The sequence below is a fragment of the Lolium perenne genome, chromosome 3, assembly GCF_019359855.2.
Source record: "Lolium perenne isolate Kyuss_39 chromosome 3, Kyuss_2.0, whole genome shotgun sequence".
Lineage (NCBI taxonomy): Eukaryota > Viridiplantae > Streptophyta > Magnoliopsida > Poales > Poaceae > Lolium > Lolium perenne.
Window position 1 is genome coordinate 220,559,206 of NC_067246.2, and position 6,136 is coordinate 220,565,341.

General features: G+C 42.4%; 1 long non-coding RNA gene across 2 annotated transcripts; it reads right to left on the reverse strand.

The window, feature by feature from the left end:
• Window positions 1–949: 949 nt before the first annotated feature.
• LOC127338540 (uncharacterized) lies at window positions 950–4,442 on the reverse strand. Of its 2 annotated transcripts, XR_007874410.2 has the most exons (6): window positions 4,193–4,442; window positions 4,007–4,103; window positions 3,842–3,919; window positions 2,805–2,880; window positions 2,525–2,637; window positions 950–1,116 (listed from the first exon to the last, which is right to left on the reverse strand). It is a non-coding gene; the product is annotated as an uncharacterized lncRNA (long non-coding RNA). The 2 variants fall into 2 exon arrangements; XR_007874411.2 differs by lacking the exon at window positions 3,842–3,919 and having other exon boundaries at window positions 951–1,116; window positions 4,193–4,439.
• Window positions 4,443–6,136: the final 1,694 nt, after the last annotated feature.

Here is a 6,136-nt window from a genome sequence, read left to right on the forward strand (position 1 = left end):
ACGTGATCATCTCTTCACGGAAATTATTAATATCGCCGAAGGCCACGGGAAGTCTGATGCTGCCGAGGGAGTTTGCTTTTTTACCCGGAACTACACCATGGAATTCGGTGTTGCTGTGTTTGAGCTATTCCTTGGTAAGGTTCATCCGCTCCAGAGTCTCCAGGTACATGATGTTCAAGCTGGCTCCGCCATCCATGAGGCACTTGGAGAAGTCATAACCGTCGATGCGGGGACTTACAACCAAGGCGTAGCATTCCTTTGGCACGATAGTAGGATGGTCCTGCCTATCAAAGGTGCACGGAATTTCTGACCACCTGACATACTGCGGCACAGCCGGAACTGTGGTGTTCAGGATCCGGAAAGCTGACTTGCTGGCACGGACTGTTGGGGTTCCGAGGAAGGTGTGGTACGCGCCGACACTCTTTTTGCCGAAGGGGTTGGACTTTGCTGCGGATCCTTCCTTGGGATCCAGCGAAGCGTCATCCTCATCCATCGCCTCGGAACTGTCCTCCTCTTTGTCCTTGTTCTTTCCCTTGCCTCCTTTGCCGCGTGGGCGGTGCTTCCGGGATCGTTTGTATCCTGCTTCCGGGTCATTTTTTAGATCGTTGACCCACTTGTAGTTGCGGTTAGTGTGAGTGGACTTCCCCGTAGCCGGATCCAGATGGGCCAGGCAGGGCATGTCACTGTACTCTTCATAAGTTTGGGGAGCGCGGGATCCGGAAGCGGTGACCTCATCACTGCGCTGCTGGCCCCTACCGGCTCCGCCGCCGCGACCGCGGCCTCTTTGTGGGGACCCCGGACCAACTGTCCGAAATTCCCTGTTATGTATACAGTTCACGATCCCATGATCAGTGCGCCGTGAACACATAACCGAACTGATATCAAATTACACCATCCAATTACAAAGCGGAATAAGAAAATTACAATAAGGTCACATGACCAACCTTTACATAATAGCCTCGAAGGGCCTAACTAAAACATCAGAGTAGCGGAAACACTTCAGCAGCGCAGAGCCCAAGTCATCTGCCTTAACCCTACAGGCAACTGACTGGGAAGACGTTCCTAGCTCGCATAGACGTCGCCAACTCCTTCTTCATCTGTCGAACTCCTTCAAGTCTGGCCAAGTAAATAGCCAGGGACAAAGCCGTGAGTACATTTGGAATTGTACTCGCAAACCATTTACAAAGTAACATATCAAGGAGAACAAGGTACCGAGGACTAACTAGGAGGTCAAGAGGGAATGACCACGTATATAACAAGAATATGTTATGTAGAAGAGAAGAAGTATTTTAGTGGAGTTAGCATCTCAACTTCATGGGTGAAGGAGATGAGAGAATATATCTAAGACCTCACTACTAGACTTAATTTAGGAAGATCTTTCATGACATAAACGCTTAGGAAGGGTAGACCCAATTTTTATCAATTCCTTTCCGACCACCTCATTGTGGTCATCAACCATTTTACCAGTACTCCAAGTACTCCAACACAAAACCCGTTTCTTTCCTTTGTCAAACATTTTCACAAACAAAACACATCAGGCTAAGCAACAGCCAATCCAACCGTCCATGACCGCGGACACGGCTATTCGAATAGATTTAACTCTGCAGAGTTTGCGCACTTTCCCCACAAGAACCGATAAATCCACCGAGATCATCCCCGGTTCGTCATACGAAAGTATGCGAGACTCGGATAATCGGTCATAGTCTTTCGCCTGTCTCCCTTAACATGAGCCCCTCCCTGCGGGCTTAACCCTTCTCGGCACCCCGGCAGCATACCTCCTTTTTGAGCGTATCTCCGGCGCCATGACAGAAGACCCTCAGTAATCGTCCGGCTGCAAGTTAATGCAGTGTATTGCCTCCTTCAGAGCGCAACCCGGTGTCAGAGGTCATCGTGACCCTCCTAGAGAGTGGTGAAGGTATCTCATGTCAAATTCAACAAACTACGGACTAAGCCCGTGCCCACTTTGGATATTGTGGTTGCGCTAGTTAATTGTCATGGGTGAGTACTTAGGCGCCAAAGTTTTCATAAAACCCAACCTTTTTCACATCCTCATCATATTTACCAAATCCTTTCCTTTCATAAATCCTCACTTGGGGAAAACATCATGCCCAAGGTTTTATCAAAAACTTTTACAACAAGGTAAAACCTTGAGGGTTTTCCCAACCTAAAGTTTATGTGTGAACTAAGGAGTATAATAGCCCAAAAGTTGCCATTATACCATGAAGGGTGACAAAGACATCCATACTCACATTGAGCATAAATGGAGATAATCAAAAGTGGAGCAATTTTAATGAGGTTAACCCATATCTTTACTAGAATTAGAGGTGTCAAAAGGCGATGAACGTAATTCGCATACTAAGAGTAGGTATGCAAAGTAACAAGGAGAACCTTACATACTTGGTGGCAAGTATGTAAAGAAACAAAGTAATCGAAAACCCAAGGAACACAAGGAGCCAAGAGACCAAAGGATGGCAAGATCTCAATCAAGAACATAGAGAACGATGGATCAAAGTAAATGGCTTGCCTTGGCTTATTTGTCCCTGTACTTCTTCAACTCTATCAAAATAAGAATCCCAACAATATAAATAAAATCCTTGTCCAATTCCACTTCTTCTTCTTCTCCGGAATTGCTCGCGTCTATCGCCGGAAAATATAAAAGGAACACAATCAATCACATTGCACCATCAAAACAAACATACAACAACCATAACTAACCATGCAGCCAAGGTATAACATACTAAGGACTTATAGATACCACACGACAACTTTAAGAGTTTTAAATTTAGAAAACCCCATTTATTTACCTAGTAAAGGTATGAGAGTATCACAACTTAGCAATTGCCTCTCTCGGTTATCACCATGGTATAAACCAAACATCCCCTGGTACATAACATCATAAAGAGGACAAGAGCATTAGTTTGACATCAAATACATTCACAAATCATTTTCAAACATTTTTGGAAAAGTAGAAAACAGTTTTCCTAACTTAGTTGGCTCACACAACACAACACCCAAAATAGGAAGCAAACCATATTCCACATCATTTGAAAACTTAAGCAAAACAATAGGGCTAATGTTAAGTTGCAGAGGTTTTATTTTGCAAGCATAAAACAAAGGTTGTCCATTCCTAATAAAGAGAGTTGGTAAAGGGTTTTAAATAGACCAACAAGTTTTGGTCCAACAATGCATGTCACACATATACCTTACTAATAGTAACGAATATGCATGAACAGAGACTAATAATATTTTTCCTAGATGGCCAGTACTAATACAAGACTAACCCAGTTGGAATCACCCAAAAATATTAAACCTACAATTTTAGGAATTTCTTTGAATCTGACTGTACAGAAAACAAGATCTGTAAGCCATAAATCGTAGAAAAATCCTAAAAATATGAGACCACTGGCATTTGAAAGATATTTAAACATAGATGCACACACAATTGGATTTGGGTTCAAATTATTTCTGAAACTCTCACAAATAGATTGACAAGATTACTGCATGTCTATACCATTTGCTTTACCTCTAGAGTTACAGAATAGATGAATGTTTGAAACTTGTTTGAGAAGATTAAGAAAACATTCAGTAGTCCTACAGAACTAGAATCACTCAATTTGGTTCAAATATAGATTTTTGGTGATTTAAAAGCTAACAGCCATGTCTGCAGAACACACAGAACAAGTTTAATTCACCACAAATCGTACATCAATCACAAAAATATGAGGTCAGCTGCATCTGAAAGGTATTGAATAGGTGGTTCTTACCCAATTTTTTTCACTCAAAGATTCGTTCCCAAGCTCCTGGTTTAATTCGACAAATTCAGATCTGACCAGATCTTGACCTGTGAACCATTTCAGTTTCAGGAGGTCAATCGAAGTGAAACCACTGCCAAAATGAAGGTATTGAAGAGGGCTTTCACCTACAGTTGAGTTTGCTCAAAAAGGTTTCATAAAACGGAACAAATCTAACAAACAGTGAGTCTGCATGTTTACAGAACTTTATTTACCACGGACAATCCGTAACGAATTTGAGGATGAGACCAACGCCAAGTTGTAGATATTTTCCGTATCTATCTGCGGAACTTTGAATCACTCGATTTGGATCTGCGCACGAGATTTGGTGGATTTTACAAGTTCGTACCAGAATCTGAAACAGCAAGATAGCAGAAATTACTGCAAGGATTTGGACGAACTTTGCTCAAGAACTTCAGATCTGAGGATAGCTCAAGCTTCTCCATGCTTGGACCAACATGCACCTGCATCAAGATCCAATCTTAGAAATGGAGGAAGAGGAAGAGGAGAGAAAACCATCTAGGGTTTGGGAGAAGAAGGAGAGGGAGGCTCTCATGGTGAGGAGGAGCTTGAGGGAGGAGGGAGCTTCATCTTGGAGTGCCTTCCATGGTCATGGCCGGCCATGGGAGCAAGGGGCAGCAGCATTTTCATGGGGGAGAGGTAGAGGAGAGTGTGAGGGAGTGGAGTGTGAGAAAAATGACCAAAGGAGGAGGGAGTGGCCGGCCAAGGGCCAATTTATAGAGGGAGAGGGGTGGCTGACTCCTTATTTTGATTGGCCAAGGTGGGTGGCTGCCCATTTAGTGATTGGGGTAGTTGGGAGGCAAGGCTTGGAAGAGAAGGAAATGAGGAGGGAGGGCTGGCCGAATTATCTTGCCATGGCCGGCTCCTTCTTGACAACCACAAGTGAACAAACAAAGTGCAATGCCACTTCATGAATGTCGACCAAGGTTGAGTATTTGAGGGGTTAGCTAAAAATGGTTTGATGATGTATTAAAATTTGGGAGAGAGGTGATAATAAACATTGGTGGCAATGTTGGAGAATAAAGTACTTTGAGCAAATTATCAAATTGGCCAAGAGATGATGGTGGTGATGGTGGTTGAGACAATGGTAGAGCAAGATTAAGAGAGATGGTGAGTGAAGTAACCATATACTCACAATGAAGAATATGGGGACTTAAATCATGAATTCATGAGGTCAAGGTAATGATGGAAAAGAATATAAATTGCTCTACAAATGAGAGGTCAATAGGGAGTGAGTTGAAAGTATCAATTGGTCATCCATTTGATCCAGAATTGGAGGATGGAGGGGATACAATGTGGTGGATCAGAGATGTGCATAAGATGTGCAAGAGTTGTCATTTGAAAAAGATCTTGTTTGAAAAGTATTTGAAACACCTCAATTGTCTAGGGACAATTGGGAATGAACTCAAGTGGAATGAAGTTTGAAAGTGTTGAGATAAAACTAGTTGGAACATAGGGGTTCAAAATATTCTACTTACTTTCTCAAGTAAAGTAGAGTTTTTCTCAAAGGTAAAAATAAGCAAGAGGAAAACAAGAAATGGTGTAGGTACCATAAACAAGCTTTTTGTTAAAACAAAGCAAAATAGAAATAATGTTTTATAAATCAATACTTGGTAGAAATGGGATGAAAAACAAAACCCATTTCAGTTCCTTGTTTTCTTTGAAGAGAAATCTTGGAAAGTTTTAATAAAACTAGAAGTAGTTTTGTGATCAAAACTAGAGAAGGAAAACTGTAGGATTTTTGAGGAGGGAAACTAATTTAGGGAGGAGTGTTATCAAGGGTAGATGGTGGCTACAAAATGTATCCATCATTCCCACTCTTGGTTTTGTGAAGATTAAACTTGAATAAAAACAAGAGGTAAAAGTGAAGGAAGTGATCTAGAGTTGAATCATTGGATAGGGTATAAGATCAAGTTGAATATATGTGATGCAAGGGTAGAATGAGACATGCAGGATGTGGAAATTGTAGAGGGAGATGCACAGATGAGATCCATGCATTGAGATCACCAAGTTGTGAATTAAGGATGATTGAGCTATCTTGTACCACAAAGAGAAAAATCAAGATGGCACACCCATGTTGTCATCAGGAGAGAGGTATGATGTAGTAAGAAGGAAAACAATTCTTCCTAAGTGATGGCGTGTAACTCACACGTTCGTTGGGAACCCCAAGAGGAAGGTATGATGCGCACAGCAGCAAGTTTTCCCTCAGAAAGAAACCAAGGTTTATCGAACCAGGAGGAGCCAAGAAGCACGTTGAAGGTTGATGGCGGCGGGATGTAGTGCGGCGCAACACCAGGGATTCCGGCGCCAACGTGGAACCTGCA